A 13537-nucleotide genomic window follows, 5' to 3' on the forward strand; every position below is an offset into this window, starting at 1 on the left:
TATGTATGATGCTTCCTAGATTCGCCTGCTAGAAAAGTCTTGTATCAATAAAATTCATGTAGATTTTCGTTTGTGAGCTGTTAAAAAATTCAAATGGGTCAAGGTGTAGCTTCCAACCATACACAACGCATCATTGTTCAATTCAATTCTTCAACATGAACTCTTGCTAATTTGATCCTCTTTCTTTGAAGATCTCAGCTACTGTAACATCCCAGGGTTATCATATTCATGACACATGGTAGTGTTTGTCAGGTAATTTTTGATTTTAGGGCATACTTAATGACCGTACGTTCTTCATTGATTTCTTTATATAATTCTTTGGAATCATATAAACATGTTGTCTTTCGTTTACTGAAATTTTCTTTCCGTCCTTATTGAGAGAACTTAGTGTTCATTCCAATATTTCAAATTTCATTTAAATATATTTGTTTTTCTGTGTCATTATTTGAAATCAAAGATAAACCGCAATATATAAATTGAAGACGCGATTTATTTGCAGCGTTGAACCTTCGCATATCTCATCCAAGATATTAGTAAAGGTGAAGGTTCCTATTCCCGTGCTTCTTTCTTTGATTCTGACTCTACTCTACTCATTACCTATTTTGAGATATACCAGAGCTTCATTCTCAAATTTCCTATTTCTCAGTTATTTTGAATATCTGGAACAGACCTCAAAACCTCCAAGCTCACAATTCAGGTTTCTTGAGTATTAAGATGATTTGTGGTGGAAATTTAAATAAAAAAGGTTTACTTTGATTTAATTAACACAAACGAGTGTAACTAGCGCCCTCTATTAACAATGTTAAATTAGAGTGCAAATTATGATTTCTCATGCCAAAAAACGTAAAATTGCCAATTTTCAAAGAGAAATTGTGAAAACATAAAAAATTGTTGTGAAAATCAAAATTTAAATTCAAACTTTGTACACCCCGTATCGTGGAAACTAGCAATATTTGCAAAGGGCATGTTGAGCAGAATCATCATATTTTGAGGTCTAGAATCTACAGTTCAGAGATTGAACATTCTTAATGAATCACCCCGTATATTTGACATACTATTTAATTATAATTCAAAAAATTCAGGTCACACAAAAATATAAGTCATTTCGTGATGATTCGTCTAGATTTTAAGTTTTTTTATGGAAAAACAGTAAAAAATAACATTTGAAATTTGGTATTCGGTATTAATTACAATAAGAACGTCAAATTTTGTCCTGATAATATAAACTGATTTCGTATAAGACAAATAATACAATAATAATATAAATAAGACAAATCATCACGAAATGACATATTTTTTTGGTATTTGATATTCAGTACACTTGAATCTTTCCAAGAGGTTTGAAATTAATACTTTTATTATTTTTGAACAGTAGATTGTTTATATATATCCCAAAAAACTAGTTGGGCCAACATCTATCTAAAATACCTATCATTTACCTGATTTTTTTGCGGTCAAAACCTTTCAATTTCAGTAATGATAGTGTACAGGTACAGATTAAAATATCTCGAAATTTTACCTTAAAAAAGTGATATAGTACAAATAGATTATTTTTATCACCTGGGGCAATTTTTTTGTGGAAATGTAGCACTGATATTAAATATTTTGAAATATAATGTTAACATAATTCAATTAACCTCGATTTCAATGTTAACCGTATTATTTTGATAGAATATTTAACATATTTACCTTCGAGGCTTATGATACATCTCAATTTATAATATGGTATTATTTAAAAGGTAATTATATAGAAAACAATCGTCGTAGTATTGATTATTCAAATAGAAAATATAGTTAACCAACTTTTCAGTATTTGGAATTTTTCAAATTATTTTCAGGGAGTTCCTAATTATCTAGATCCTAAATTTCGAGCTTAGAGTCTTTGAATAGACCTTCAAAACAACCAAGAAGTTATAAATTAATAAAAATAAAATTAAAATTAATAAAATAAAAAAAACTAGCTGGATATCATGAAGTACCCTCTACCAATATTTTGGAAGTCAGCGATGCCATATATTAAATGCTTGGGATTAAGACAAAGTGAAATAGATGACTATTTGGACTATTTGGACTATAATAACTATAACAAGATGTTACATATTTTGAGCTAGGAAATTATGAAAAATGCGACGCTGTTGAGTGTAGAGATGTTTGGCAATTATTGACAAATGTCTAATGCAAAATAATCACGTTTGCAAACATATTTGCAATGCAATGCAATCAGCTTCTGGAATCTCACACACTGGTCTTTAAAAAATTCGTGTCTGTTCAAAGAAATAAAAGGAGAGAGATAAAGCTGAAAGGAAAACAAAAAACACAGATGAAATTGATCTTAATCTATGTTATGGCATAAATTTACAAGAAAATACTTTCAAAGAAAGCAAAAATGATAATAAAATGATAATAAAACAGTTTTCTAAATTCTTAAAAAAAAACAAAAAGAAAATTATAGTTTAAGATTAAGGATTTGAGGACAACATTGAGGAACAAAACAAAGGACAACATGAGGAATTATGTTATAAAGGAACATAAAACTCTCAAGAAGAATTGTAGAAAGACATAAACGGGAAGAGCAACAAGAAAAAATAATATGGCAAATACAAACGGGTGGATGTTATTAACTAAGTTGGAATTTATGGAATCGTTGGCGATATTTATACTGAATACACTGCTTATACCAACACTCACAATCACACTAATACTGAAACAATACACAAAATTACACTGTCTGACGCGCGTTTCGATAACCAAGCTATCGTCTTCAGAGACTGAAGGTAAACTGTTTACCTTGGTAACAAGGTTAATATTAAAAAACTTGAGATGATGCACGCTCGGATACTGAAAGAGAAATTACTGAATTGGTAAGAATTTATGTTAATGAATTGATATAAACGGTGTTGCTGCTTGTGCATAACCTTAATACCTCAGGTCGTAGAAACGGAATCTCAAACTAGAATTTACCCATTTTTTAACAGTCTGAAAATAAAGAAAAATGACATAATTTCTATTGATAGATAGAAGAGTTTTCCAGAAATTTTGAATAACTTTGCTACAACCATGGGTAATATTTAAAAAACAAATCAGATTAAGGTAAAAATAAATGAAGGAATGCTGATCTCTCAGCTATCGTCTTTTGAACATAATTTTGAACTAAAAGGGTACGGATACGTAAAAGAGAAATTGTATACAACCTTGAAAGTTGAATATAACTATTTTCGTGTGCCTTCCTTGAGTTGTAGCCCCAATTTTTTCATACAAATTCTGTTAACACTATCAAAGCTTTCTTTTCTTTTCATCTCAGATAATTTTATATGTGAATAATTCATAAATACGCACGAAACTCATACCAAATCAAGAAATGGAAAATAATGTTTACTCCGCGTATAAAATTGGGTAAATATCTCATAAACAGCCAGTCCATGAATGAATGAAAACATCGAAACATAAATTGGTAGAAACTGTCGGAAGGCATATTTACATGATTTATTTAAAATATTCCTGCTACACAGTCTGATATAAGCAGTGTCGTGACTTGGTGAGATTTATTTAAAGTAGTAAATGAATTTTCCATTCATCGAATAGTCACGAAAGGGGTTGCTGTGGATCATTCACAGAACCAAAAAACGTGAAGAAAAACTGAAATCAATACTCAAGATTTTATACGTGGGACAATTTTTAGTTAATATAAAAAGAGTAGGGCTGCGACATTAGAAGTAATACAGCAAAAAGTAGCAGATTAACCAGAATACTAGTTTGAAAACATCGCGTTTTATCAGCATGTGGTTCTAAACTCAAAAAACTGCATCGTCAAAGATATTTCGATGACTACAAGACTATTTTTTGCAGATAAAAAGCTACAGGAGTTCTAATAGACGAATAAGGTACAAAACGGGTGCACGTCCGGTATCCTGTTTAAACCAAACTCCCTTACAGTCAGGTACATTTTACTCGTCTATTTACGTTTTATTGACCGGAATTCAATTGGATGTTTTGAACACTGAAAGTCTAATGTTCTATCTTTTGAAGAGTAGATACCGCTCATAACTAATAATAAATAGAAAATTATCTATCCTCTTTATAAAATATTTTTTCTACTGAAACCATAGTAAATAACATCTTGATTATCTTGAGTCCATTACTTTTGAAAGGACTAAGAGGTTCCACTTAATTTCAAGGTGCAAGGATGTATGAAATCTCCTAATGTACATTTAAGTATCAGTTAGGTCAGCGTCCAAATTGATATGTTTTTTATTATATGCTGCAAAGTCTATATATTTGTGGTCATTAAAATTTCTGCAATATTGATGGTGGTGAGTATCAACAGGTAGAAAAAAGTATGTAATCATATACATTGATTGCTGAGAGGTATAGATATCAATATTTTGTAATATCTTCAAGATTAATCGCATTAGAAAAGGAAATAGTCGTGTTTTGATTCCATAACTTTGAGGTAATTTATTGAGGAACGTCCTGATAGTCATGTCAAACTTATAATAGCATACTCATTACCATTATCCAGCTTCGGTAGATTATCTGGGTGAGTTTTCAGCTGCTCTATCGAAGCATTACATGTTTCAATTTCTAGTTTCAGTTCTCACTGACAGTTGATTAATTGTCACCTTAAATTAAGTGATAACAAGATTTCTTCCATCAGTTTCGTCTAGTCGATCATTTTTGATGGTCGTCAATCGACAAATAGCCATTTTTGAACTAATATTTACAAATAGAGACTAAGATGAAGAAGTAACACCTGAATATGTGAAATTTTTCACCACCCCCAAAGGTTCATTATTATATTTGAGTTTATAGTTGTTGCTATATCAAACCTTACTAAATATTAGTAGTTTTCTCTTTGAATAGTCTTATTGAGTAGCGTATAAAAGCAGTAACACGTCGTCTTGTCCATCTTTATAAATTTCAATGTGCTTAACAGATTAATATCTGACAGAAACAAAGAAAATAGCAAGGCACTCAATGATTCCCCCTTTAGAACTTATTCGATAATATCAAACTTCTTGCGGAAGCAACGATTTATTATTGGGTCCGCGTAGTATGATTAAATGAACAAAATATTTTCATCGAACTTCCCTTAGTGCCTTTCATAATAGAATTAACGTTCGTAATACGAAATTCCACTTTATCAGTTAAAAATTTCAAAATGCATTTCATCAACCATATTTGAGACTGTTAACGAAGCTGCTTAACTACAGATTCAATACAATGAAAGCCGATTTGGAATTAATAGGGATAATTAGCTCATTACAATAAATAATGCATTGTTTACATATGTATTAGATATCGTGAATCGATACCGAGCTCTTCACTCATCAAATCCAATTTCTATCGGAGCATATTTTGACAGAAATATATTGATACATGCAGGAATGCTGATCACATCGAACAATGATCAATTATAGACAATGTAATCATTATTAGAGAGAAATTTTTTTATTTATTTCTAGAAAGAAAAGCGCTATTTAAAATTTCAAAGCAAATTGAAATGAAAGAGCTTGATAAAAGATATGAAATATGGATGATTGTTTATATTAATTAGTATTATTTAGGTATTTTCCAACACAAGAAGAGAAAAATCAATTTACAGTAGTTAGTGAGTGGTATTAGCATACAAAGTACCTTTCAAGAATTCAAAAAAATTTATAAAACTCAAACTAGATTAGTGGAGATTATGAAAAATATTTTAGAGGTGAAAATTTCTGAAGAAACATCGAATGAGGATTATAGACTATATTAAGCAGATGTATCATTCATCTGCTTCTATAACGTCATAACTATTTTTGTTTACAGATAGATCTCTTGAAGATAATATAATATGCTCGGTTCTAATACATTGTGAAGATATTCGATTCGTTATCAAAAATCGATGAATATATTTATAGCAGTTTCGCAAACAGTGAAGCTTAAATTCGGACTTCGAATGATTGAGTTTACATTCAGTCTCTGAAGACTATAACTTGGTTATCGAAACGCGCATCAGATAATGTAATTATGAGAAAAATACTAGATATCACACATCTGTTCAATCAAAAACGTTTTTGAACAGTCAAAACATCTAATTGATGGGTCATTTGCCGGTGTTTGGAATCCAATGATTTCTTCTTAATGTTTTTTCTACACCTGACGAAGCAGTTGATATGTACGAATGACATGCTCTGGAGGTACCAATTGGAATGCTTAGAAAATTGGTTCAAACGCATGTAAATGTGTATTGATCTCATTGGAAAATATTTTGAAAAACAGTGCTACAATATCTAATTATAAAAAGTGACCCTAGTAGGCACCACGAGATTAAAAGAATGTGTAGGTATTGCTTCAGCTAGAAACTTCTCAGTTGAGGAAAGTTCCAGTACGAGTAGACTTTTGCCTTCCTTAAAGCTGTCCCCTATGTATAACTCGACATAAGTCTATGAAGGATGAATCTTTTGTTTTTCCTCCGTCGATGATTTTATGTTATTTTTCGTATTTTCAAAATTTCCTCACTAACCCAACCCGACTATCAGATCCAATTGTCTACTCGTCCGTATTTACTGTTGTCTTCTTTGATATAGTTTGTGAATTCACTGGATTCCTCATTTGTATATGTTTTCAATGTTTACCTCCTTGGCTTCCTAAGTGTCCAATACTTCTTGTGGTATCATTTTGCTATATATTTCTTCCTTCTTGTAATTCGGTGGACTCAATATTCTGTTGTGCCTATCATTTCTTTCTATTCCTTCATCACATCTTCGTTCGTTCATTGTATTTCTTCATTATTGATTTTTAAAATCTAGTCGCTCGGGTAGTTTGTTCGATTTCTTCTTCTACATAATTCCTCGATTGGATTTGCGGTATATTGTTGTTTTCTTGATGTGCGTACATTGCTATGTCGCCCGCGTTATGTGCCTCCTTTATCTAACAACTGAAAAATCTAAGATTACGGACCAAACAGAAAATAAACTTGTTTGTTGAAATTCAATCATTGGAATTGTTTTTTGAGCCCGTTTCTCATTATTATAACGTCTTTTTCTCAGTGTGAATTCCATTTGTTTCCATTAAATTGTATATGAGAAATGTGAAAAGCAAATACGTTCTCTTCCATTTTCTTGATTGAACAACCAGCACGGAAAAAACAAATACTGCATTATTAACAAAGATTGTGGAACAAAACATTAATAATATATTGAGCATATGATTTCCATAACTTTTAATAAAGTTTTTTTTTTTTATAAAAACTAGTAAGATTTTTCCGAATTACTATAAAATAATATCAACTAGTTTCTGTAGGTATTTGTATGTGTCATTCTGAAATAATTTATTATGGGAATGATATATCTAGAGGTCTTCTTAAACAGCAAACTCTTAACTGGAAATGAGGAGCATGGGCTTCACGGTAATCAAAGATGCTACGGCGAATCAGTGGAGACCGAAGTCTACGGTCTGTCACCATGATATGGATATTCGAGGTTATTTACAACCCCAGGGAAATGACAGAAAAAGGATTTCACTGTAATAAAGAAATTAAGAGAAATGTCGCAGATAAAGCGATGGTCTTTTACAGATTAACAACAACGAGGAGGTTACCAAACTCCATGCGCAATAATTAATGGAGAAAGAACTATTCACAATGACACCTGATCAAACAAACAAACAAAATCCCAAATTAGTCAATAATTTCCTCAAGAGGTTGATTCTACAACAAAGTAATTTTTTTGCCTTTGCACGCTTCAGACGCGATTCACAGGCTGCAGTCAACTCAGATTATGATCGTTTTGATTCCTGAGTGGCGTGACGGATCCAAATTTCAACTATTGTCACATATCGACGCAAAATATGTGATTTATCACTTGTAAACATGACCAAACACGGTTCTGAATCATCATCACGTTGTTGTTTTTGATCGACTGTGAGTAAACTAGACACCCGCTTTGAAAAAACGTTTCTCATGGTCAAATGTTCATGGTCATGCATAAATGTAAACATACTGCCTTCTTATATGTCTACGGCTTCATTTTACGATTAGATATAACGAATTTGTGGACTTTTTTGAAGTTTTCTGTAGCAATTGGACGACCATCTTCGATGTCATGAATGTCATGACATTTGGCACATAGTCTTTTGAAAGTTGGTATTTCAAAAACGTCAATGGCAGCGCCATCTGTGTTTCAGCCATACAACTTAATTTGTGATGTAATACCTTGCTTAAGGTGGACATTTTTAAGATTGTTTCCTCGTGGCTTTTCTTATTGCTGTTATAATTCTTAGATCGTTGAAAATCATAACTTGTTCTATTATTTTATCATCTACTGCTAACTTGAAGCGCTGGTATGATATTAATACATGGAAAAAATCTGTTTACGAAACTATCCTTTATAATATTCATCTAAAAAGTTTATATTACATCTTTTTTTTACAAATCCAACTAAAAATAAGAGTACAAATTACACTTATAAACTCGGAACGTCTCCCAAAACACTTTTTCATTATCTAGTTCGCGTCAGTAATCTGTTCAAAATGAGATCCACACGGCAATTTACATAGCCGGATTCCGTCAACGAAAATAGCACCTTCAAATTTTCTCCCTAAACGAATACAATGATACAAAAGGAAATTTGGGTCAAGTGGCACATCTAAAACTTTAAATTATATAATCCCAACTTGAAAATAAGTTACGGGAACGATAAGAGTACCCAGAAGCGAACTCAGCCCTTATTTTGTATAATAGAAGCCTTGTAAGTCTTCAGCTTGAAACTATCTGAGCTAAGAGTGATTTTTTTATTAAATAAACATGAGGAAATATTGGGAAAACTGTATTTGTTCCATTCCATTCCAAGCCCACAAAACGTGATACGAAAAAAATTGATATTGATGATTCAAAATTGGTATGTGCAAGGAAAACCCTTATATACTGAAGGATGAGTTTTTTGTATATGTGAAAAATACAAGGCTTGCTACTCAAGCTTTGAGACGCCCTAAAAGTCCTAAACTGATGTGCGAGAGCTAGAATTGTCGTGATGGAGACTGATTCGTTTCCTGTGATTGGCTAAGTTGCTCTAATGCAGAAGTTCCCAAACTTTTTTCTTCATAAGCCAATTATACATTAACACAATATCACCAACTCGTCAAATCAAAACTAACTATAGAAATTCTAGTACACTCCTATTGTAAAGCTTCCCTTGGACCCTTAGGGGAGCACCTGGACTATTTTGGAAATCACTGCTCCAATGGAACGGTATCCCGTAAAAAGAAGTGACTGATTCGAAGTGATTTGTTCAAAAATAACTTTTGTTGGATTTAAATGGTTTTGAAAGACCAAATATTCGTCGAATGTCGACGCCTTTTGAATTACTGCGATGGCATTTCTTCGCACTAACGAACAAGAGCAAATTTTTTGGAATCATATTGGAGAGGAACTGTTCTATCACCAGTGGTCGAAGCGGTTTGATCACCACACTGAAAGTCACAGGAAATCATCTTTTTTGACAAAAGTATCTGTAAATAACAGATAGTACGTGTGTAAGTTCGATGACCGTTGAAAATGTCAAGCTTCATGTTGGCTTTGTCAGATTTGACATAATCACAGCACTGTTACCAACATTCTTAACTATACTGCGCATGCTTGAAATACCTATAACCGAGCTAGAGCCCCGGAGGATAGAGAAATCATTGTCATTCTGTCACTTCAGGTTTCTTTGTGACTGAAGATATGTTTTTATAGATAAATCACCAACACTTCCTCAATATACAATAAATAGCTGCGATATTCGTGAGTTTGGCTTCTGGTGGGTCTCTTTTGAGTTTTCAATAGTAATCTGCAAGCATTCTTGGTCCTTTTCCCCTTAATAACTCTGTTCTATTAAGGAAAACTTTGTATGGAATCATAAGTTCATTGATTTTCTCTTTGTGATTTGCCGCTCCATTCAGCTTTCCTTCAAAGTTTGTATTTTTCATTAGTTCCTGTTTTTGTGAAGCAATAAATATTCCCTCTTCAATTTTTGCCTTGCTGAGTCTGGGAAATTTCTCTGTCAGGTATAAGAATTTACAATTTTTCATCAGGCCGAGTTTTATATGCAACGGTTGTGAAAATTTGTCATCGGGGTTCATTGGAGGATCATTTTCAACATTTTTTTGCCCTACGGTAAGTGATCCATACTTTTTTTGTGACTTTTTTTGTCTAAGCTGTCTCATTTGTAAATGAAACAGCAATATTTTGTGTAACTAAGCTATAGCTCAAGCAACCGAGCAATCACTTTCAAATCTCCGCAAATTTTCCGAACATGTTCACTGTATTAAGTTGTCGTAGGTATTTTTCATATGAGAAGTACGGGCAACCTGCATTGAAGGACATTTGTTGTCGTGGTGTAGTTGTATATAAAACTAGTTTTAATTAATTAATGCACAATGCCTAGTGACTTTGATCATAGTCAGAATTCAATAAATCACCACAGAAATGTTAACACAATATACTAATTCATTTGCTTCAGAAAATTTTATCGCCACGATGTCGAAAATATAAAATGTTTGTACCAGAAGAAAGTAAATTCCAGTCGTTTAATCTAGATCCCAAAAGCTCAGCTTGTTTTTTAGACTAAATCACGTACTAAATCGATAAATCACTTCGTACCAATAAATGCGGTTCTTTTAAAGTTGAAATCACTTTCTTGAGATTTGGAGGCTTTGGCACAGGAAATTCGGCACTATGTTGACCGATAAAAAGTTTGGGTACTGGACAGAGTGTTTGAATTGGTTGTGACGCTGTGAATCATACAAAAATAACTAGCACTCAAATGATCTTCTGGCTAAGTTTAAACCATTAGTACACCAAAAAGCAAATGTCCAGTTTTTTGTTTAGCCCAACCTAATAAAAGTCTCACAAACAACATATTTGCGGAACCCAGGGTTTATCATTGATAAACAAAATGTAGCTGTCATAAAAACAAGTTATAATCATCATAAAGTTCGTGTTTAAATATACTGAGTATTTAAAATAGACAGAAAAGAAAACTTCATAAAGCGTCATAATTTTCAAATGAATATTTATCTTTAAAAAAAAAAATCTAGTCCTTCCCTGGCCGCGATTTAGCTAAAAGAATTCTCTATCATTCGTTTCGCTTATACCGCCAAATTAATTTAACAAATTTTCAGATAAAACTTTCCGCCCAAAACAAATGTTTTACATCAATTTATTTCAAGTTTGTGAGGCGTTCCAAGCTGCTTTAAAGATGTTTTACGTAAATTCGACCGCGGTTATATAATAATGCAAATTTTCTGCAACTTTTAGATGGATTTCTTCACTTAGCTTTAAATATATAGATAGCGATTCCTATGAGGATTTATTATTTCAAAACAATTTTTCGTACACGAAAATTATGTGAGAAGTTAAAAAAAAAACAATTTGTTTGAAAAGAAACTTGAAAATAACTGTTTTTTGTTAACGTGAATCTTCAGAAATTTTCAAAGTTATAGAAAAATTACCTGGAAAATTCACTATGGCGGCAAGTTAAATACCCCCAAAGGACGTGTGTGACATACATGTAACATCCCTTTCCTTATCACTAAAATGTGGTGAGATTTTTTAACACTAATTTGGCATTAGACTAAGCGTAATAGTGAAGAAATTTCATCTTGATGATGGCTTGAAATACTCGAAATTTATGAGACTTGATTTTCTCAAAGCCAGTCCTGGAATTTCTGAATTAAGCTAATACTAATATGATGCTTGATAATTGCGTACTGCTTTACAAAAAAAAATTGAAAAATTGAAAAATAAACCGAGCTGAGTAAACGCTTTAAGCAATTTAAATTAATGGTCAGTTTTACGAATCACCCTGTAAATTAATGAAGAAGAGGAGTTTTAGGAGCCTCACGATATACTCTGTTAGGGGCACTACATATACAGGATGTTTGAAAAAAATGATCTCGTCTCTAGGATAGATAGAAAACTATAAAATATTTGGGATTTTGCTCATTAAAAAATTACAAATATACACATTTTTTACGATTTTGGCGCAACTACTGGCAACATTGGATTGAAATTTGATTCGAATATATTTTGGAAGATGATACTTCCAACGAATTGAAAAAGTTCAATACCACTTAGCAGGAACCGTGTAATTAGCGCCCTCTATGAGATTCAGACATAAAAACAAATTCATTTGATGTATCTAAAACATATTCTTATGAAATTTCAGTACAATGTTGCCAGTAGTTTACTTAGCAAAACTCAAATATTGTCCAGTATTCTAGCTATCCTAGAGACGGGATTACCTTTTTTTGAGCACCCAGTACATAAAGATGAAAAGTTTTTGATAATTCACCCTGTATAGTTTCATATTATTCATATTAATAAGTAAAAGATACTCTAGTTCTTAACAAACCGTCTGCCATATCATTAAATTGATTACCATTCTTTATAGTTTTGAGATCATTTATTTGTATAAAAAAAATATCAGAAGCTGTTTCTATTCATTAAAATCACATTTTAATTATCCGACTGACCAAATTTTGACGAAAAATTATTGATTATAACCCTACTTGATATTCTGTACTCATTCCAATCTGAAGATCTAAATCACTCCCGGCCGAACACAATTTCCTCTAATTAAGCCTTGTCTACGATGGTAAACAACTTCTTCAGAAGTCAACTATACACGAAACGTTATGGGTCTGCGAGGCCGACCCAAGCTATGTATGTCGCAATCTTCTCTATAATTTGTACTCCCAGTTTTTACGTTGTTTGAGAATAAAAATTACGGGATATGTGTTCACATAATAAAAATTTTTTTTGTATGTTTTATAAGTACTGTAAAAAAAATAGAGGATGACAGAAGTATGTTCTTTATTTCGATTATAGAAAACCACGTAAAAATCAAGTTCTTAAATGTTAGAATGTGTTTTTTGCACGTTAGTCCAGTAACTAAATGTTGAATAATCGACTTGGACTTCGACAAATCTTGTAAAGTACCCGTTTAATTATTAATAGACAAATCTCTATGGTATTTTGAAATTTGAAAATGATCTGTGTAAAAGAAGGCGACAAGGCATCTAAAAAATATTCGTCAGTATCACTGGCATTTAAAGATTCTTTATACAAATACAAAATGAATATCAGTTAATTTTTCTTAGTCAATATTAAAGAAAGGTTTTATGGAGTTGGCATCAATTTTTTCAATAACCTGACAAGACAAACGTTGCTGTCGTTGTTTTCTATTAAGAATTTGCTCTTAATACACGTTCTACAACCACCTTGGCCGAATATAGGGTTATATCTAGCATGATTTGTTACAGATTCATCGTTTTTTGATTCGATACAAGAAAAGCTTCTCCAAGTATTTCAATTTATCATTCTATTGAACTTAATGCTGTCGAGATTTCCTTTTACAGGGTTTTGATTGCATTTTCATTTCTTAAGAACCAATATATAACCATAGCAACGTGATTAAGTGAAAACAGCTCATGGGATCTGTTGTACTGATTGGTTGCCTCCAATCAAATGACTCCAAATTAATTGTCCTACAAAATTAGTACCAACGATTTTTGTCCA

This window comes from Diorhabda sublineata, chromosome 6 (genome assembly GCF_026230105.1).
Source record: "Diorhabda sublineata isolate icDioSubl1.1 chromosome 6, icDioSubl1.1, whole genome shotgun sequence".
In the NCBI taxonomy this organism is placed as follows: Eukaryota; Metazoa; Arthropoda; class Insecta; order Coleoptera; family Chrysomelidae; genus Diorhabda; species Diorhabda sublineata.